Source organism: Anomaloglossus baeobatrachus, chromosome 12 (genome assembly GCF_048569485.1).
Source record: "Anomaloglossus baeobatrachus isolate aAnoBae1 chromosome 12, aAnoBae1.hap1, whole genome shotgun sequence".
Taxonomy (NCBI): domain Eukaryota; kingdom Metazoa; phylum Chordata; class Amphibia; order Anura; family Aromobatidae; genus Anomaloglossus; species Anomaloglossus baeobatrachus.
Window position 1 is genome coordinate 87,624,316 of NC_134364.1, and position 23,314 is coordinate 87,647,629.

At 49.1% G+C, this 23,314-nt stretch overlaps 1 protein-coding gene across 2 annotated transcripts in view; it reads left to right on the forward strand.

Annotated features, from left to right (window-relative positions):
• The first annotated feature begins 2,613 nt into the window (after window positions 1-2,613).
• Window positions 2,614-23,314, forward strand: part of ARHGEF2 (Rho/Rac guanine nucleotide exchange factor 2) — a 166,837-nt gene continuing 146,136 nt past the window's right edge. The window contains exon 1 of one of the 2 annotated variants that reach the window (XM_075330730.1): window positions 2,614-2,726. The gene's annotated coding sequence lies outside the window, so the exon portion shown is untranslated. Of the gene's footprint in view, window positions 2,727-22,779; window positions 22,800-23,314 lie in introns of those variants that run through there. The other variant, XM_075330731.1, reaches the window with a different exon arrangement.

The window sequence follows — 23,314 nt, forward strand, 5'->3', positions numbered from 1 at the left end:
ATCATACTGTATGGGGAAAAGTACTGTGGGGATATATTGTATGGGGGGGACATCATACTGTATGGGGAAAAGTACTGTAGGGATATCTTGTATGGGGAAAAGTACTGTAGGGATATATTGTATGGGGGGGGGACATCATACTGTATGGGGAAAAGTACTGTAGGGATATATTGTATGGGGGGGACATCATATTGTATAGGGAAAAGTACTTTAGGGATATATTGTATGGGGGGGACATCATACTGCATGGGGAAAAGTACTTTAGGGATATATTGTATGGGGGGGGACATCATACTGTATGGGGAAAAGTACTTTAGGGATATATTGTATGGGGGGGGACATCATACTGTATGGGGAAAAGTACTTTAGGGATATATTGTATGGGGGGGACATCATACTGTATGGGGAAAAGTACTTTAGGGATATATTGTATGGGGGGACATCATACTGTATGGGGAAAAGTACTGTAGGTATATCTTGTATGGGGGGGGACATCATACTGTATGGGGAAAAGTACTTTAGGGATATATTGTATGGGGGGACATCATACTGTATGGGGAAAAGTACTTTAGGGATATATTGTATGGGGGGGACATCATACTGTATGGGGAAAAGTACTGTAGGGATATCTTGTATGGGGGGACATCATACTGTATGGGGAAAAGTACTGTAGGGATATATTGTATGGGGGGACATCATACTGTATGGGGAAAAGTACTGTAGGGATATATTGTATGGGGGGGACATCATACTGTATGGGGAAAAGTACTGTAGGGATATCTTGTATGGGGGGACATCATACTGTATGGGGAAAAGTACTTTAGGGATATATTGTATGGGGGGGGACATCATACTGTATGGGGAAAAGTACTGTAGGGATATATTGTATGGGGGGGACATCATACTGTATAGGGAAAAGTACTGTAGGGATATATTGTATGGGGGGGGGACATCATACTGTATGGGGAAAAGTACTGCAGGGATATTTTGTATGGGGGGACATCATACTGTATGGGGAAAAGTACTTTAGGGATATATTGTATGGGGGGGGACATCATACTGTATGGGGAAAAGTACTTTAGGGATATATTGTATGGGGGGACATCATACTGTATGGGGAAAAGTACTGTAGGGATATATTGTATGGGGGGGACATCATACTGTATGGGGAAAAGTACTGTAGGGATATCTTGTATGGGGGGACATCATACTGTATGGGGAAAAGTACTGTAGGGATATATTGTATGGGGGGACATCATACTGTATGGGGAAAAGTACTGTAGGGATATATTGTATGGGGGGGGCATCATACTGTATGGGGAAAAGTACTGTAGGGATATCTTGTATGGGGGGGGACATCATACTGTATGGGGAAAAGTACTGTAGGGATATCTTGTATGGGGGGGACATCATACTGTATGGGGAAAAGTACTGTAGGGATATATTGTATGGGGGGGGGGACATCATACTGTATGGGGAAAAGTACTGTAGGGATATATTGTATGGGGGGGGGGACATCATACTGTATGGGGAAAAGTACTGTAGGGATATCTTGTATGGGGGAGACTGTAGGGATATATTGTATGGTATGGGGGTACTGTAGGGATATAATATTGTATAGGGGGGGGACTGTAGGGATATAATATTGTATGGGGGGGACTGTAGGGATATATTGTATGGGGGGACAGAAAACCACACAACTGTTATTTCTACAAACTTACCTCATTCGATGTAGGGTCGTTAACACCATATGGTTGTTGATTGTTCCAGCTGCAGGGACACCCAGTGATCCCGAGAGATCAACAATAGTGCACTGAATGGAGTGAAGGTGAATGTTCCCGGCCTGCACTCCACTTATTGTCTATGGGATTGCCGACTACAGCACTACAGATAAGCAAAAATGGATTTTTTGGGGAATAATCTTTCAGGCTGTCATGCTGACTGTCTCCATATGGTGAACTAAAAGCTGACTGACTGGTGAAAATACAGCATATCACCACCTGGTGGCGCCAAAGCACAGTTCAATTTCCAGCAGCGCTGATGGGCGCCGCTGATATCAGGGACTAATTTCCTCTCACACTGTTTTTGTCCATCCTGAGCCTCCTAGTTCATGAATAGAATTCTAGCATTCCAATGAGAACTGACACCCATATAGGCAGAACATGAGGGGTATATCTGTGTGTAAAGGTAATGTATATCTCATGCAGGGTCTGTGGAAAGTTGGATGACAGCCCCCTATATGGGTACATTCATCCTGAGGAGTCTTTGTTTACTTCTCTGCAGTGAAGACCTCCTGTACATCATTATGACCGCTGCAGCTAATCACTGGTCTCAGTGGTGATGCTTGCATGTACAGTATGAGGTCAATCCACAAGGATCGCCCAAGACTCAACGCTAGAGACGGTGCAAATCTTTTTTTTTTCTGTTTTCAGGAATTGCTCTTTAAGCGTATGATGATTGACAGTTCTGGATTGTCAGCTCTGCGGCCCATGAGAATCAAAGGAGCGCTGAAGAGGAGCAGGAGGAGGAGGAGAGGCCGGAGGGAGGGGAAGAGGGAGGGAGGACAGCCCGGGAACTGGAGTCAAGTCCCATCCAGCAAACACTGTACTGGGAGAGTCCGGAGCCGCAGCTGGGAATACAAACTGGGACTGATCTGGATCCAGGGGATCTCACAGGACTTGGGATCTGAGCGGAAGAGTCCTCTAATTAACTGAGGATACCACGAGGTAAGAGTGCAAGCTCTCCTGCCAAATCCTGCAGCATGGGCGATAAGGAAAGCTGCTGCCGATTGTAAGCTCTTGGGATCAGAAAAATGTGTAGAGTCTTTGAGGCCGAGGATGCACCCACCACATCCTGGGTGACTAGCAATGTACCCTCCACATGGGGCACTCATCTTTCCCAGACTCCTGAATGACAGGGTGAGTGTATGTTGGCATAGTCAGAACTGGTAGACGATGCTGCCACTTGTAGTCCTAGATTGCCATCTTGGTGCTTGTGCCCCATCAGGGATCAAGAAAACCACCACCATGAGAAACTGACCTATCAGGCGCCAACTGTCAATGGCCCAAAGTCGCCATATAGACCTAATCAGATATGATTATTGTAAAGGTGAACTACACTTGTGGTGGGGGGGTGAGGGGCGCGCTGCTAGCCACGGTTCACCGGGAAGGACGACAGGTTGGACCAGGTTGGGCTCTGTTTACCTTGTCGCAGGTGTTCCAGTAACATGAGCTGGCCCTTTAAATGCCAGCACCCTGGTGATCAGTAACCAGAGGTGCGGGGATTGTTAGAAAGCGTCTCCTGCGTGCTGTTTGCTCTGCTCCTATTGTTCCCGCCGTGTTCCCATGGAAGTTCCGGGTCACCGGACGGCGAAACGGACATCATAAAATATGTAGTGCGACGTAGAGGAACTACAGATCTCAGCATGCTCATGTGAAAATAGGAACTCCTAAAACAATCTGCTCCTATTAGGTATATGACATCACGCCGACGCATTTCACGCCTTTGTCTTGTTTGCTGCTTTTTTGTAGAATCAGCACCACCCTTGTCCACAAGTTGTGTCTGATGGTACAGCTTAGCTTCATTGAAATGAATGGGACTGAGCTGTAATACCCCACACAACCTGTGCACAGGGGTGGCGCTGTTTCTGGAAGGAAGCAGCCATTTTTATTTTTAACCCTGAGCCGTCATACAATATTACTAAACTTGGATTATAGACCGCCGCGTCACCTCTAACATTACTGTGGCACAAATATATTATGAAGGATAAGCGCACGCGTTTTGGGATTTATCAAAATGGAGAGTGATTGGTTGCTAAGGGCAACTTGTATGTATTGCCTGTGCGTTTTTCAACCAGCTTTATCTACACTGTGAATTTTCATAGAGTGATGGCTTTCGGGCTTCTGTTATGAAGGCCCTGGCTCCCCCCGTGCTGTGGAGAGACGTGGCCTGTGCTCGAGCTGATTCATGAGGAACACGCCCTGATTATGTCACCCAGAGGGAGATCCAAGATCACTGCTATCGCCTGGTTGCTATGGACTGTAGATTAGAGGGGAATCTGGGAGGATAGACGCAGGGATATACAAGTGTGGCAAGGCCTGGCCAGGGCTGGGCCACAACGGGCGCCAGTGGAGTGGTCTCCAGTGTTTGCGGCCCTTGACTCAGAAGTGGATCCATCGATAACTTGAGGGCCCTCCTGACTTGAGACGGCGGGCGCTGCCATAAAGTCTGCTGCTCCTGTATTCATCACAGTTCGCTGCTTCACCGTGATCATCTGATGATTTTTATTTTTCGCCATGATTTGTCCACCAAGTGGCGCTGTTTCATTGCAAAGATCAGAAACTAGAAGTTGTTCTGTCCTGGCAGCCACCACAGCTTTTCTTCAGATCTGTGAAATTTTCCGGATTTCGAAGAATTTTGGGATTAGCGTCGTCCTTAAGACGATTTGGCCGCTGACCCGTTGGTTAATTGACCAATTAGTAAATGAGTAGAGCGGATGATTATCACTCCACGCAGACGTGAGGTCATCGGAGCCAGAGCGGAGGATTCTGGGAGGCAGATGCTTGGTATTAACCCCTTCGCTGCTGTGACAATTTTGGAAGGTGCAACAGGAGGTCTCATCACTTGGCGGGCGGCCATCTTGTCATTTCCTCACTTTTATCATAAAATCCTCAAGGAACTGTAAATCCTTCGCCGCCCTGGGTGGGGCGAGATCAAAGAGACTCGGGGCTTGTGACACGAGGAAAGTTGGAGGACACCCTGTATGGCACTGAGGAGGCTCTGATTCAGGCCAGAACGCAGTGATGACAATGGCAGCCATGGCAGTTGAAGCTGAGAACATGGAGGTGCCAATATTCCCAGGAATATTTTCCGCTGATCCTGTCTTCTCCATGAGCTCATCCCTCTCCGGGCCGGATGTCCCCATGTAATGTGCTCATGATAGCACTTCCTGGACACCTCACGTGAGGTCAGCAAGGTGTTGTGTTCTGACCCCTCAGGAAATGGCAGTGTCCTCCTGACCGCAACAGGTCCTAGAAATGGTGATGTGACTGGTATAAACACATGAAGGGGCGGATGATAAGTACTAGTAAGATGGAGGAGCCGAGGTGGAGGAGACAGGAGATGGGTGTACTCTGGAGGCGGAAAAGTGGAGGAATCCTGGGGCCTCCAGGAAACCACAGCTGATAACTGCGAGGGAAATCACCATGGAAACAACACAACATGTACACAGGAGACTGCGGTATCCCATGTGAGATACTGAGCCGTGCATCTACTCCTATCCTGTGTGATACTCCGCTGAGCCCTTAAGACAAACAATATAGGCTTCGTTTCACTGTTGCTGGTGATGTCATCACTGTCGCTGATGTCATAAGATGGCTAAGACCGTACCTCCTAACTGATTATCATTACAGGACTACTTGGTGTGCTGCTAGGTAGTCCGGCATATTCACGAGCTGTGTATAACTGCTAGATCTGCAGCAGAGAAAACATTGATTTTATCAAAATGACAGCAAACAGCTCAGTAAGTGACACATCACTGGAATCAGGATCTACATCTCTACATTATGCTGGTGACAGGTTGCCTCGAAGGACCTGGCTGTCAGCAGTAATAGATGATGAGCTGGTTCTGTAGACATGAGGGTTTGGTTTCATGTCTAAGCTCATCATTATATGAGTGATGCCATCAACAGGGGGCGAGGCTGACAACATCTAACGTGATATACAGTCTGGTTGTCAGCAGAGGTGTTCTTTGCATGTAACGTGACACCGGCGCTCTCTGATGTAAGTGGAGACGTTGTGTATATATTACATCATGAGTAATTAAAGCTTAATTAGCAGAACGAGTGTGCGGAGTGCGCCAGCTGCCGCCGTCCCGCTAGCTCATCTCTGACAAGTCCTGTCACGACCTCAGGTTGTACATTTCAAAGAGAAGAATTAGCAATGTCTCAGGCTGACGTCTGCACCGATCCTCCACCCAAAATATCACTCCAGCCCAATTATCCGCAATGATTCTCCGCTCCCATGGCCACCACAGCGTTTGATGTGACAATCCTGGAATATTTACAGGTAATTTACTGCCGCCATCTTGTTGACGACAGACCAGGAGCACACAGGGTGGAGGAATGTGCGAAAGATCAAATACCTGCAGCATTTCATGTGGTTTATGTAGACGAAGAGCATTGTGCTGGGGTGACGAGGTGGAGGTCCCCTGCTCTGGGGTGATGGGTGGAGGTCCCATGTTCTGGGGTGATGGGTGGAGGTCCCATGTTCTGGGGTGATGGGTGGAGGTCCCATGCTCTGGAGTGATGGGTGGAGGTCCCCAGCTCTGGGGTGATGGGTGGAGGTCCCTTGGTCTGTGGGAACAGGCAGAGGTCCCATGATCTGGGGTGATGAGTGGAAGTCCACTGGTCTGGGGTGATGGATGGAGGTCCCCTGCTCTGGGGTGATGAATGAAGGTCTCCTACTTTGGGGTGATGAATGGATGTCCCCCTCTTCTGGGTGACGAGTTGAGGTCCCCTGCTCTGGGGTAATCAGTGAAGGTCCCCTGTTCTAGGATGATGAGTGGATGTCCGCTGTTCTGGAGCGATGAATGGAGGTCCCCTGCTCTGGGGAGTGGAAGTTTCCCTCTTCTGGGTGACGAGTGGAGGTCCCCTGCTATGGGGAAGATCCCCTTTTCCGGGGTGTTAAATGGAGGTCCTCTGCTCTGGGGTGACGAGTGGAGGTCCCCTGGTCTGCAGTGATGGGTGGGGGACCCCTGATCTGCAGTGACGAGTGGAGGTCACCTGCTCTGGTGTCATTAGTGGAGGTTCCCTGGTGTCATTAGTGGAGGTTCCCTGCTCTGGGGTGATGGGTGGAGGTCCCCTGCTGGGGCTGACGAGTGGAGGTCCCCTGATCTGGTGTGATTAGTGGAGGCCCCCTGCTCTGGGGTGACCGGCGGAGGTCTCCTGCTCTGGGGTGATGGGTGGAGGTCAATTGCTTTGGGGTGATGGGTGGAGGTCAATTGCTCTGGGGTGATGAGTGGAGGTATTTTCCTCAAGCACCCTGACTCTGGCTGCTCCTGGGATGTGACATCCGTCATCCCGGACTATTGGTCTGACTGTCCCCTGATGAACCCTGTGTACCTCACAGGGGGAAATGCATCGGGACGACTTTTTTCCGCTGAGGACTTTGACTGATGGATCTTCAAACCAGATGAGTCATAACCTATTATCTATGGAGTAATTTTGCCTATCTGTTTTTAATATCTTTTCACTTTTTTGTTTTGGTGGTGCACTTTTTTGTATAGTGTAGGGTATACTACGGACTACTAGGGTTTCCAGTCGGTGAATGGGGACACCACAACCCTAGGGCGTCATACCCTCCATTGCTAGTGTACCGCCCCGCGGCCTTTGCTGCGACCGCCGAGCCGCTCGGGTCCGGGCTCGTGTGTCGGTGGCTCGAGCGCCTCCGGACCCGGGGGTCACGTCGCTCTGGAAGGGTGTAGTGGCAGTGCACGCAGGGGTGGTGGGGTGGTTGTATTGTAAAGTTCGTGACGCCACCCATGTGTTGTGGTGATGGTGGACACCACCGCTGCGGTAAAGGTACGGGGACTCCCGGGAGCGGTGTAGGGGCGCAGCTAGGTGTTGACCCCTCCGTGGGTAGGGGATGTTGGTCCCGGGGCCCGCTTGGCGAGGGGCCGGGGTGCAAGGTGGCGGTGCCCGACGGCACTGGTGTACTCACGATTAAACCACACAGAGTCACTGGTAAACCAAACGGGGTGACGAACGGGGCCGGCTGCAGTTTCTCCAGATAGGTTGGTAATGTCCGCCTTTCTCCTGCACCTGTATGTGATCTTGCCTACCGTGCCTGGGCACTGGTAGCCCGCTCCCCGGCGTATATGTGTCGTAGGAGCCCGTTTGCCCGCAGACGCTGGCCCCTTGGATCTCTGGCCTCTGGTGGTGGCTCCTATCCGGACGGGTTGGGCTGTTGCCTTCAATCGGGACTTAGGTGGGAATGAACCCCTAAGGTCCAGACCGCAATCAGTTGATTTGACTATGGTGGTGGCTTATAGCCTAGTTCGGGGTCTGAGTACCCTGCCTGGTGCTCCGGTATCCAGTTGGCTTCCCGGTTCGGTTCCTGCGGGCCACTACCCTGTCCCGGTCCCTTACGGTTCCGCCGGTCGTATTCCCGGTCTCCTGCAGGCGGCCACTACCGTCTGCCTGCCTGACTGATCTGGGGTCCGAGGCTCCAACCCAGGCCCCTAGCAGAACTGAGCTCCTCTCTCTTCCAACCCTCCAACTCAACTCCTTCTCCTTTCCCTACTTCTCCTCTTCTACTTGTGTTTTCCTGCCCCCAGGCCAGCAGACTCCTCGGAGGGCGTGTCTATCCGCCTGACTCCGCCCACCTGGTGTGCCTGTCTGACTCTGACGGAGGCAATCAGGTCTTTTGGTTGACTGGTGGTACCTTACTGGAGTGGGGGTGTATGCGGTGAGTGTAATGACCTGTGACCCCTGGGGTGTCTAGGGCGTCACATTCCCCCTTGGTTTAATGCAGACCGTCCGCGGGCTGCCCGTCCATCACCGGCTTTTATTTTCTGTAAAGATATAAACAATTGAAAACATTCAAAAAGCATTTTTTCATTTCTTCCCTTACGGGAGGCACATTACTTGAACTATTGCAAACGGAACATGTTTATTAAACATACGGGGAATGGGTCCATGTCCTTCCGCTTTCCCACCCAAGCAACCTAGACCTTGATGCTGCCCCTAAGAAATGGGCAGGACCCCTTTTCCCCAGTCCGGAAACAGAAACCTGGCCAGGCTACCCAAGCGGGAACGGGTACGGTGCTTCGCACCCGGCAGTCATCCAGAGGCCCCACGTCCAAGGGGACCCCTGACCCGGAGGATGGTCACCGGTTCTGATGCTGACTGGACCCCAGCCTGCTCTGCTGCGGGTTCCTCCTCCAACCAGCCTCTCTGGAGACTGGCATTTGCGGGAAGGGCAGTTGGGCAATATTTACAAGCCCAATAGTTATTGGGTGGCTTGCTAGTTCTCAGACTTGTCTTTGGGGAAAAGGGGACAACATCAGTCCCAACCGGGATGGGCACTTCAGTAGCCAAAGGGCTACCACAAACACTGTTGGTCCCAACGGGGACTGTCCTTTTTGAATCAGGTGAAAGCCTTTTTATTTCAAATCACTTCCTTCATACTCCTGTACTACCCTGTATACCTCGTCTTTGTGATGTCCCAGGGTAGATTTGGTGCCGACATGTAGCTCTCGGCACCACTCCTGCAATGGCGGGGATGAAGTGTCTCTACTCATGTCGGGTGTAGGGGGAGTGGGGGTGGTCTCATGGATAGTGTGGGGGTCGATGGTAAACAGCTTAGCTATTGTGGCGTAGCGGGGAAGCCTAACCTCTTCCTCCCCGCAGTTCAGCACTCTCACAGGCGCCCTCCCCTTTTTGACGTCAATCACCCCTCTGGCTACCATTACCGTGGACCAGTGCTCCGAAGGTGAAGGTTCCACCAACACCGGGTAATCCCGTCCCTGGGGGCCTACTGCTGCCCTACACCAAATCATCATCTCGCTCCTTGGTGGGATCACCAAAGGGGCGGCATCCATCACCCGCACTCCACCAATTTCTCCACCTGTCAGGTTCACCTGCTGCCGGTGCAGGAGGGCCCGGATCTCACGCTGCAGGGCCCTCTGCCGCCCTCCTCCTGCAGTGGCGGACAGTTGTTGCAGCAAGTTCAACACCTCTCCCATACAGTGCTCAATCACATTGGTTCCCAGGACCACTTTTGGGTTACGGTCACTGGACTCATTCAGCACCACAATCATCCCTTGGCATTTCAGCTGGGTCAGTCCCACGGTCAGGGTCACTTCCCTGAGTCCCACTTGGGTCATGGGTAGCCCATTGGCCGCAATAACGGTCATGCTATCATCGGGAGGGGCAAGTTCACTATCGGCCCAATATCGCTGGTACAATGAATAAGGCATACTGGTTACCTGCAATCCGGTGTCCAGCAGGGCCATGGTCGGGACGCCGTGCACCGCCAGGGAGATGATGGGGCGGCCTCCTACAAACCGGTCTCTCCAGTCAGCCGGGCCATGGGGGTCTACTCCTGAGGATTTGACCCTTGGCCTCAGGGGTTGTTCGTTTAACGGACATCGCCTAGAGTAATGGCCAGGCTCGATGCACCTGTAGCACACGGGTGGCACATACCGCAGGTCGGTGTTCTTCCTCCGCTGCATCCAAGGGACGTCCTCCGGGCTGTCGGCAAGCTGGATCTTCTCCTGGGGCTTGACTCTCGTCGAGAGCTGGAGTGCGGCGAGGATCCGGGTAAGATCTTCATTCATACGTTGGACCTGCGAGGCCAGCGCTTCTATCGTCCCGACGGGTGTAGCAGGGGCCGGTAGAGCTAAGGGAGGGGGTGCCACTGAGACGGGAGCGGTTTCAACCGGCCAGGGGGCCGTATCAGGAGCGCCACCAGTTGATGTTTGCAGAGCCTTGATGGCCCGCTCCTTTAGTACTGTAAAGTCTAAGTCGGCGTGCTCCAGAGTCCTTAACCGCAGCTGTTTGCGATCCTCAGCAGTCTCCAGTCCCTGTAGAAACTGCTCCACCAACATCTTGTTGGTGTCGGCGTCACCTCAGGGTCCGGAGGGCCGTCTGCAAGCGCAGGGCATAGTCTCTAATTCTGACGGCGGGCCGCTGCCGATATTGGTAGAACTGCATCCGCAACTCAGCCTCGGTCCGGGTCTCAAAGGCGGTCTGGAGTTTTTCAAAGATTGTGGCTACCAAGGCCCAGTCCGCGTCGGTCCAGGTCTCCGTCTCCTGCTCGGCTGCGCCGGTCAGCTGCCCGAGTACCACCGTCGCATGCTGTCTGCCAGTCATGGCGTACAGGTCAAGAATTGGGTTTATCTTTTTCCGGAACACCTGTAAGGCGTCAGGCTTCCCATCGTACTGGGGTAGCCAAGTAGCGCCGGGGACGTACGGCAGGGAGATCGGCATTACCTGGACGACCGCTGGACCTGCGGCCTCCCCCGCTCCTGCGGCCTCCCCGCTCCTTGCAGCTGGCGCCCCCCCCGCCGTCTCCGGTAGGCACGGACATCTTCTCCCCTCCCCCCCTTGGTTTTTCTACCGCACGTCTCTCTTTGGGAGCGGGGCTTCACCTTCGCGCCTTCACTACTCGGGTAAGATGTCTCGAGCGGGAAACCTTCGCGCCCAAGATGGCATATCTTCAGATTTTTCAGCGGGACGCCGCTGACGGGAACCACAAGGCGCACTTCTACCGGTAAGTAGACTGGTTCTATCCTGTTCGTGACGCCAGAAGAGTCGATGTGTACCGCCCCGTGGCCTTGGCTGCGACCGCCGAGCCGCTCGGGTCCGGGCTCCTGTGTCGGTGGCTCGAGCCCCTCCGGATCCGGGGGTCACGTCGCTCTGGAAGGGTGTAGTGGCGGTGCACGCAGGGGTGGTGGGGTGGTTGTATTGTAAAGTTCGTGACGCCACCCACGGGTTGTGGTGATGGTGGACACCACTGCTGCGGTAAAGGTACGGGGACTCCCGGGAGCGGTGTAGGGGCGCAGCTAGGTGTTGACCCCTCCGTGGGTATGGGATGTTGGTCCCGGGGCCCGCTTGGCGAGGGGCTGGAGTGCAGGGCGCAAGGTGGCGGTGCGGTGCCCGAGGCACTGGTGTACTCACGATAAAACCACACAGAGTCACTGGTAAACCAAATGGGGTGACGAACGGGGCCCGCAGCCGGCTGCAGTTTCTCCAGATAGGTTGGTAATGTCCGCCTTTGGTGGTGGCTTAAAGCCTAGTTCGGGGTCTGAGTACCCTGCCTGGTGCTCCGGTATCCAGTTGGCTCCCCGGTTCGGTTCCGGCGGGCCACTACCCTGTCCCGGTCCCTTACGGTTCCGCCGGTCGTATTCCCGGTCTCCTGCAGGCGGCCACTACCGTCTGCCTGCCTGACTGATCTGGGGTCCTAGGCTTCAACCCAGGCCCCAAGCAGAACTAAGCTCCTCTCTCTTCCAACCCTCCAACTCAACTCCTCCTTTCCCTACTTCTCCTCTTCTCCTTGTGTTTTCCTGCCCCCAGGCCAGCAGACTCCTCGGAGGGAGTGTCTATCCGCCTGACTCCGCCCACCTGGTGTGCCTGTCTGACTCTGAGGGAGGCAATCAGGTCTTTTGGTTGACTGGTGCTACCTTACTGGGGTGGGGGTGTATGTGGTGAGTGTAATGACCTGTGACCCCTGGGGTGTCCAGGGCGTCACACTAGGTAGGGACAGGCTTAGGGCCCATTATGGTCAGCTTTTCCCCTACCCTCTATCTTTTTTTCGTAAATTACCTATTTATTATTACCTGTGCCTGTGCTTATATACCCTACACTATAAGAGGTTATTATTATTTTTTTTGGGTGTTGTTTTTACCTTATAATAATATTAAAGGTTATATTTTATATGGGGTTTGTTCTTTCTGGTGATACAAGTGATGAGTGGAGGTCCCCTGCTCTGAGGTGATGGATGGAGGTCCCCTGCTCTGGGGTGATGGATGGAGGTCCCCTGCTCTGGGGTGATGGATGGAGGTCCCCTGCTCTGGGGTGATGGATGGAGGTCCCCTGCTCTGGGGTGATGGATGGAGGTCCCCTGCTCTGGGGTGATGGATGGAGGTCCCCTGCTCTGGGGTGATGGATGGAGGTCCCCTGCTCTGGGGTGATGGATGGAGGTCCCCTGCTCTGGGGTGATGGATGGAGGTCCCCTGCTCTGGGGTGATGGATGGAGGTCCCCTGCTCTGGGGTGATGGATGGAGGTCCCCTGCTCTGGGGTGATGGATGGAGGTCCCCTGCTCTGGGGTGATGGATGGAGGTCCCCTGCTCTGGGGTGATGGATGGAGGTCCCCTGCTCTGGGGTGATGGATGGAGGTCCCCTGCTCTGAGGTGATGGATGGAGGTCCCCTGCTCTGGGGTGATGGATGGAGGTCCCCTGCTCTGGGGTGATGGATGGAGGTCCCCTGCTCTGAGGTGATGGATGGAGGTCCCCTGCTCTGGGGTGATGGATGGAGGTCCCCTGCTCTGGGGTGATGGATGGAGGTCCCCTGCTCTGGGGTGATGGATGGAGGTCCCCTGCTCTGAGGTGATGGATGGAGGTCCCCTGCTCTGGGGAAATGGATGGAGGTCCCCTGCTCTGAGGTGATGGGTGGAGGTCCCCTGCTCTGAGGTGATGGGTGGAGGTCCGGGTGATAAATGGATGTCTCCCTCTTCTGGATGATAAGTGTAGGTCCTCTGTTCTGGGGTGATGAATGGAGGTCCCCTGGTCTGTGGGACTGAGCTGTTGGACATCGCACCGGTCGGCGGGGGGCTTATCTGTACAGGCTGTGACGGAGACTTGGCACTGCCTGTCCATTGTGGCCTGCAGCCCAGTGTTTACATTACAGTCAGTGAGAGGATGACGTCCATCTCCGGCCCCACCTAATATTAGCTCAACCACAGTGACCGGGTCTCCAACAAGTCCAGAAACAGAACTGTCCCAATCGCTGAGCTGTGTCCTGTGACCCGCGGACCCGACATCCACAGAACATCAAGAATTATGTTTATCAGTTCTGTACAGAAAGTTTCATCCAAACACAACAGCCCCAGTATACACTCAGGTATAACCTGGGCATCCTCTGTATATAATTCTATATGTACAGCTGGTGTAACCTGGGCATCTCCTGTATATAATTATATATGTACATCTGGTATAACCTGGGCATCTCCTGTATATAATTATATACGTACAGCTGGTATAAACTGGGCATCTCCTGTATATAATTATATACGTACAGCTGGTATAACCTGGGCATCTCCTGTATATAATTATATACGTACAGCTGGTATAACCTGGGCATCTCTTGTATATAATTATATATGTACAGCTGGTATAACCTGGGCATCTCTTGTATATAATTATATATGTACAGCTGGTATAACCTGGGCATCTCTTGTATATAATTATATATGTACAGCTGGTATAACCTGGACATCTCCTGTATGTAATTATATATGTACAGCTGGTATAACCTGGGCATCTCCTGTATATAATTATATATGTACAGCTGGTATATCCTGGACAGCTCCTGTATATAATTATATATGTACAGCTGGTATAACCTGGGCATCTCCTGTATATAATTATATATGTACAGCTGGTATAACCTGGGCATCTCCTGTATATAATTATATATGTACAGCTGGTATAATCTGGGCATCTCCTGTATGTAATTATATATGTACATCTGGTATAACCTGGGCATCTACTGTATATAATTATATATGTACAGCTGGTATATCCTGGACAGCTCCTGTATATAATTATATATGTACAGCTGGTATAACCTGGGCATCTCCTGTATATAATTATATATGTACATCTGGTATAACCTGGACATCTCCTGTATATAATTATATATGTACAGCTGGTATAACCTGGGCATCTCCTGTATATAATTATATATGTACAGCTGGTATAATCTGGGCATCTCCTGTATGTAATTATATATGTACAGCTGGTATAATCTGGGCATCTCCTGTATGTAATTATATATGTACAGCTGGTATAACCTGGGCATCTCCTGTATATAATTATATATGTACAGCTGGTATAACCTGGGCATCTACTGTATATAATTATATATGTACAGCTGGTATAACCTGGGCATCTCCTGCATATAATTATATATGTACAGCTGGTATAACCTGGGTATCTCCTGTATATAATTATATATGTACAGCTGGTATAACCTGGGCATCTCCTGTATATAATTATATATGTACAGCTGGTATAACCTGGGCATCTCCTGTATATAATTATATATGTACAGCTGGTATAACCTGGGCATCTCCTGTATATAATTATATATGTACAGCTGGTATAACCTGGGCATCTCCTGTATATAATTATATATGTACAGCTGGTATAACCTGGGCATCTCTTGTATATAATTATATATGTACAGCTGGTATAACCTGGACATCTCCTGTATATAATTATATATGTACAGCCGGTATAACCTGGACATCTTCTGTATATAATTATATATGTACAGCTGGTATAACCTGGACATCTTCTGTATATAATTATATATGTACAGCTGGTATAACCTGGGCATCTCCTGTATATAATTATATATGTACAGCTGGTATAACCTGGGTATCTCCTGTATATAATTATATATGTACAGCTGGTATATCCTGGGTATCTCCTGTATATAATTATATATGTACAGCTGGTATAACCTGGGCATCTCCTGTATATAATTATATATGTACAGCTGGTATAACCTGGGTATCTCCTGTATATAATTAAATATGTACAGCTGATATATCCTGGGTATCTCCTGTATATAATTATATATGTACAGCTGGTATAACCTGGGCATCTCCTGTATAGAATTATATATGTACAGCTGGTATAACCTGGGCATCGCCTGTATATAATTATATATGTACAGCTGGTATAACCTGGGCATCGCCTGTATATAATTATATATGTACAGCTGGTATAACCTGGGTATCTCCTGTATATAATTATATATGCACAGCTGGTATAACCTGGGCATCTCCTGTATATAATTATATATGCACAGCCGGTATAACCTGGGCATCTCCTGTATATAATTATATATGTACAGCTGGTATAACCTGGGCATCTCCTGTATATAATTATATATGTACAGCTGGTATAACCTGGGCATCTCCTGTATATAATTATATATGCACAGCTGGTATAACCTGGGCATCTCCTGTATATTATTATATATGTACAACTGGTATAACCTGGGCATCTCCTGTATATAATTATATATGTACAGCTGGTATAACCTGGGTATCTCCTGTATATAATTATATATGTACAGCTGGTATAACCTGGGCATCTCCTGTATATAATTATATATGTACAGCTGGTATAACCTGGGCATCTCCTGTATATAATTATATATGTACGGCTGGTATAACCTGGGCATCTTCTGTATATAATTATATATGTACAGCTGGTATAACCTGGGCATCTCCTGTATATTATTATATATGTACAGCTGGTATAACCTGGGCATCTCCTGTATATAATTATATATGTACAGCTGGTATAACCTGGGTATCTCCTGTATATAATTATATATATATACAGCCGGTATAACCTGGGCATCTCCTGTATATAATTATATATGTACAGCTGGTGTAACCTGGGCATCTCCTGTATATAATTATATATGTACAGCTGGTATAACCTGGGTATTATTGTTGCACAGTTCAGTATCGCTGGGTTAAATGTTTTTGACAGTCAGGAAATGGATAAATTAATATCAGACTGATGTATCTTGGGGTCGAGTGCTCTGAATTTTTCCAGCTGTTTTTCATTATCTGTTGTATAAAGTGTCATCAGACTGCAGGACCCGAAAAGTTTAGATACATATGATAGGTTTGGATACAGTGGCTCATATCACACATAATAGGCTCGGACATATGGATGTGGGACTACCTGCCATCATGCATAGTGGGGCAGTGGAGTGGGAAGACCCTGCCATGTATACGGGGCAGCGCCATCACTTCCCGGTCCCAACTGTAGCTCCAGTATGTACACTGCATAACTCAGGCGTAATATCAGCTGTGATCTGATAATGGTCCAGGAGAACTCGGGGTTAATACAGAATATTATCCTATGATCACAGCAGAATGAGATACAGAAAGTGACCAGCATGAGCAGCAGGGGGCACTCCGAAGTAAGGGAGTCACAGAGACAGTATGTATCATATATCACCAGTACAGCCAGAGAGTATCGAGTGTCTGCTCAGCCGTGTATCTAATCCTATCCTGTGTGATACTGTCTGCTGAGCTGTGTATCTAATCCTATCCTGTGTGATACTGTCTGCTGAGCCGTGTATCTAATCCTATCCTGTGTGATACTGTCTGCTGAGCCGTGTATCTAATCCTATACTGTGTGATACTGTCTGCTGAGCTGTGTATCTAATCCTATCCTGTGTGATACTGTCTGCTGAGCTGTGTATCTAATCCTATCCTGTGTGATTCTGTCTGCTGAGCTGTGTATCTAATCCTATCCAGTGTGATACTGTCTGCTGAGCTGTGTATCTAATCCTCTCCTGTGTGATAGTCTGCTGAGCTGTGTATCTAATCCTCTCCTGTGTGATACTGTCTGCTGAACCGTGTATCTAATCCTCTCCTGTGTGATACTGTCTGCTGAGCTGTGTATCTAATCCTCTCCTGTGTGATACTGTCTGCTCAGCCATGTATCTAATCCTCTCCTGTGTGATACTGTCTGCTGAGCTGTGTATCTAATCCTCTCCTGTGTGATACTGTCTGCTCAGCCGTGTATCTAATCCTATCCTGTGTGATACTGTCTGCTGAGCTGTGTATCTAATCCTATACTGTGTGATACTGTCTGCAGAGCTGTGTATCTAATCCTATCCTGTGTGATACTGTCTGCTGAGCTGTGTATCTAATCCTATCCTGTGTGATTCTGTCTGCTGAGCTGTGTATCTAATCCTCTCCTGTGTGATAGTCTGCTGAGCTGTGTATCTAATCCTCTCCTGTGTGATACTGTCTGCTGAACCGTGTATCTAATCCTCTCCTGTGTGATACTGTCTGCTGAGCTGTGTATCTAATCCTCTCCTGTGTGATACTGTCTGCTCAGCCATGTATCTAATCCTCTCCTGTGTGATACTGTCTGCTCAGCCGTGTATCTAATCCTATCCTGTGTGATACTGTCTGCTGAGCTGTGTATCTAATCCTATCCTGTGTGATACTGTCTGCTGAGCTGTGTATCTAATCCTATACTGTGTGATACTGTCTGCAGAGCTGTGTATCTAATCCTATCCTGTGTGATACTGTCTGCTGAGCTGTGTATCTAATCCTATCCTGTGTGATTCTGTCTGCTGAGCTGTGTATCTAATCCTATCCAGTGTGATACTGTCTGCTGAGCTGTGTATCTAATCCTCTCCTGTGTGATACTGTCTGCTGAGCTGTGTATCTAATCCTCTCCTGTGTGATACTGTCTGCTGAACCGTGTATCTAATCCTCTCCTGTGTGATACTGTCTGCTGAGCTGTGTATCTAATCCTCTCCTGTGTGATACTGTCTGCTCAGCCATGTATCTAATCCTCTCCTGTGTGATACTGTCTGCTGAGCTGTGTATCTAATCCTCTCCTGTGTGATACTGTCTGCTCAGCCGTGTATCTAATCCTATCCTGTGTGATACTGTCTGCTGAGCTGTGTATCTAATCCTCTCCTGTGTGATACTGTCTGCTGAGCTGTGTATCTAATCCTCTCCTGTGTGATACTGTCTGCTCAGCCGTGTATCTAATCCTATCCTGTGTGATACTGTCTGCTGAGCTGTGTATCTAATCCTATCCTGTGTGATACTGTCTGCTGAGCTGTGTATCTAATCCTATACTGTGTGATACTGTCTGCAGAGCTGTGTATCTAATCCTATCCTGTGTGATACTGTCTGCTGAGCTGTGTATCTAATCCTATCCTGTGTGATTCTGTCTGCTGAGCTGTGTATCTAATCCTATCCAGTGTGATACTGTCTGCTGAGCTGTGTATCTAATCCTCTCCTGTGTGATACTGTCTGCTGAGCTGTGTATCTAATCCTCTCCTGTGTGATACTGTCTGCTCAGCCATGTATCTAATCCTCTCCTGTGTGATACTGTCTGCTGAGCTGTGTATCTAATCTTCTCCTGTGTGATACTGTCTGCTCAGCCATGTATCTAATCCTCTCCTGTGTGATACTGTCTGCTGAGCTGCTCGCTCCTCCGCTCCCTCGGTTGTGCTGTTTGTATTGTCTGGACATCATGTCCCAGCAATAATTGTATGGCCTGTTCGCTGATAGTCATCCTGGTGCAGATCCGCCCCTGACCAGGAGGAGGCGCAGTTTGCAGATCGTCCTCACGCTGTGCCCTGCAGTGTTCAGCTGTCAGCAGGTCTCTGCAATGTAATGTGAGAGCAGCGAGATGTAAAGCCTGAGACACTGACCGGGGCCGGCTCCAGGTTTCTGTGGGCCCCGGGCGAAAGTCTCAGTGGGCCCCATCCACACACAGACACACACATACACAGATACATACACATACAGGCATATGTACATATACATAAATGAGAAATTCACAAAAAGCCATATATATAGATACACATCACACACAGACACATTAGAGATATTATTGGGGAAGTCGGCAGCAGCCTCCTCACCTCCCGCTTGTCTCCGTCCAGCTCCTCCAGGGCATGTGGCTGTGCTGCGCTGATTGGTGGCCGTCACTAACAGACATGGCCGCACATAGAACACACTGACACTGCTGTATATACATCACAGAAGAAGCTGGCAACAAACACATTACTGGCGACCATACAGCAATGGGGGGGCATGCAGCTCCAGAGGGGGGCATTAGACTCTGTGGTGGGAGACCATACAGCTCTGGGGGGAACATACAGCTCTGGGAGAGTATATAGCACTGGGGTGGGTGAGATACAGCTCTGAGAGGGTATACAGCACTGGAGTGGGTGACATATAGATCTGGGGGTATACATTACTAATTTGGGAGATGACATGCAGCTCTGGGGGGTATACAGTACAGGGTGGGGGGACATACAGCTTTGGGGGGTATACAGCACTGGAGTTATACAGCTATGGGGAGTATATAGCACTGGAGTGGAGAGGAAATACAGCTCTTTGGGGTATACAGCACTGGGGTGGAAGGCACATACAGCTCTGGGGGGTATAGTAGTATGAAGCCCCCATATTCCTCCATATAGTGTTTTGCAGCCCCCATATAGTATAATTTACCCAATATTCCTCCATATAATATAATGTACCCATATTGCTCCACATAATATAATGCAGCCTCATATTACTCCATATAATGCACCCCAAATTCCTCAATATAGTGTTATGAAGCCCCATAAAGTATAATGCACACAATATTCCTCCATATAATATAATGCACCCCATATTGCTCCACATAATATAATGCAGCCTCATATTCTTCTATATAGTATCATACAGCCCCAATATAGCATTATGCACTCCCCATATAGTATTATGCAGCCTTCATATAGTATTATGCACTCCCATATAGTATTATGCAGCCCCCATATAGTATTATGCTGCCGCCATATAGTATTATGCAGCCCCCATATAGTATTTTGCAGCCTTCATATAGTATTATGCACTCCCATATAGTATTAAGCAGCCGCCATATAGTATTAAGCAGCCGCCATATAGTATTATGCAGCCGCCATATAGTATTATGCAGCCGCCATATAGTATTATGCAGCCACCATATAGTATTATGCAGCCCCCATATAGTATTATGTAGCCCCAATATAGTATTATGTAGCCCCCATATAGTATTATGCAGCCACCATAAATTATTATGTAGCCCCCATATAGTATTATGTAGCCTCCATATAGCATTATGTAGCCCCATATAGTATTATGCACCCTTGTGTAGTAGCATACAGCCCCCATATTGTTTAATGCACCCCCATAGTCCTCTGGCCACCATAATTAAATAGGTACTCACTTCTCATTCCCCCGCTTCTCAGGTCTTCTCAGTATGTCCACTGTTCTGCCACTCTGCATATCTCCACAGCCACCTTGCATTATACCTCTCCCGGATGTGTGTCATATCTCCAGCAGTGCAGTAATAGTTCCACATTTAGGCTGTGTTCCTGAGTGAACTCCGCACATCTCAGCACAGCGCGCAATAGTGATGTCATCACACTCCGCTGTGCTTAGACATCAGCGCACAGACAGACACAGCGGAAGAATGATGAGAGAGGGAGCGCTCCGCTCCCTCTATCATTATTGCTTTCAATTGTATCGGCATCTGTGATACAGGCTCTGCCTGTCTCCGCCCACCACCACTGATTGGCAGCTTTCTGGCTATGCACAGCGCAGGGGCTTGGCTACACAGCTTAACAAAGAGAGGCACCGAAGTAGATATCCAAAGCTACAGCAAGAAGCCCAGAAAGTGTTACATTGCTGGATGAGGTTCAGCATAGAGTATCACACAGGATAGGATTAGCTGCAGGCTCAGCAGACAGTATCACACCAGATAGGATTAGATACACAGCTCAGCAGACAATATCACAGCAGATAGGATTAGATACACAGCTCAGCAGACAATATCACAGCAGATAGGATTAGATACACAGCTCAGCAGACAGTATCACACAGGATAGGATTAGATACACAGCTCAGCAGACAGTATCACACAGGATAGGATTAGATACACAGCTCAGCAGACGGTATCACACAGGATAGGATTAGATACACAGCTCAGCAGACAGTATCACACAGGAGAGGATTAGATACACAGCTCTGCAGACAGTATCACACAGGATTAGATACACAGCTCAGCAGACAGTATCACACAGGATAGGATTAGATACACAGCTCAGCAGACAGTATCACACAGGATAGGATTAGATACACAGGTCAGCAGACAGTATCACACAGGATAGGATTAGATACACAGCTCAGCAGACAGTATCACACAGGATAGGATTAGATACGCAGCTCAGCAGACGGTATCACACAGGATAGGATTAGATACACAGCTCAGCAGACAGTATCACACAGGAGAGGATTAGATACACAGCTCTGCAGACAGTATCACACAGGATTAGATACACAGCTCAGCAGACAGTATCACACAGGATAGGATTAGATACACAGCTCAGCAGACAGTATCACACAGGATAGGATTAGATACACAGGTCAGCAGACAGTATCACACAGGATAGGATTAGATACACAGCTCAGCAGACAGTATCACACAGGATAGGATTAGATACGCAGCTCAGCAGACAGTATCACACAGGATAGGATTAGATACATGGCTCAGCACAGTATCACACAGGATAGGATTAGATACATGGCTCAGCAGACAGTATCACACAGGATAGGATTAGATACACAGCTCAGCAGACAGTATCACACAGGATAGGATTAGATACACCGCTCAGCAGACAGTATCACACAGAATGGGATTAGATACGCAGCTCAGCAGACAGTATCGCACAGGATAGGATTAGATACACAGCTCAGCAGACAGTATTACACAGGGAAGGATTAGATACACAGCTCAGCAGACAGTATCACACAGGATAGGATTAGATACACGGTTCAGCAGACAGTATCACACAGGAGAGTATTAGATACACAGCTCAGCAGACAGTATCACACAGGATAGGATTAGATACACAGCTCAGCAGACAGTATCACACAGGATAGGATTAGATACACCGCTCAGCAGACAGTATCACACAGAATGGGATTAGATACGCAGCTCAGCAGACAGTATCGCACAGGATAGGATTAGATACACAGCTCAGCAGACAGTATTACACAGGGAAGGATTAGATACACGGTTCAGCAGACAGTATCACACAGGATAGGATTAGATACACGGTTCAGCAGACAGTATCACACAGGAGAGTATTAGATACACAGCTCAGCAGACAGTATCACACAGGATAGGATTAGATGCAGGCACTGAGCGGCTTCCTCTGTATTGGGCGGTATTATCATCGGTGATCTTATTACAGTACAGTGGTGATTATTACACTACAGTGTGTGTAACTGTAGGGGGCGGCGCTCTGTGGCTGCAGCCAGTCAGGTAGCTTGTTGCTATTGGGGGCGGGGCCTACAGGTAACAATACCCCAGGTGACCAGGAAGAAGCAGGTAATTGCAGTATATGTGGAGACGCTGGAGGGATGCAGCTGGGCACATAGCACAGGGGCTACAGGTCCCAGCAATGCTCGGTGTATGTGGTGAGTTGAGGGTATTATCTGCTGCTCCCTGGTGTTTATATGTGGTGCGGCGTTGATAGCGGTATGTTCTCATGTAGCAGTTGGTGCATCTACAAACAGCGCTTATGACTCTTCTGTGCTGTCTGCTGCATTTTCATGGAAAGTTTAGATGAAAATCATAAAAACTGAGTCAAAAACTGCTATGTGTAAACATACTGTGCAGGGGGAGCTGTATACCGCTGCGGGGGGAACTATACCACTGCAGGGGGAGCTGTATACTGCTGCAGGGGAACTATACCGCTGCGGGGGGAACTATGCCACTGCAGGGGGAGCTGTATACTGCTGCGGGGGGAACTATACCACTGCAGGGGGAGCTGTATACTGCTGCGGGGGGAACTATACCACTGCAGGGGGAGCTGTATACTGCTGCAAGGGGAGCTGTATACTGTTGCAAGGGGATCTGTATACTGCTGCAGGGGTAGCTGTATACTGCTGCAGGGGGAGCTGTATACCGCTGCAGGAGCTCACAGGATATG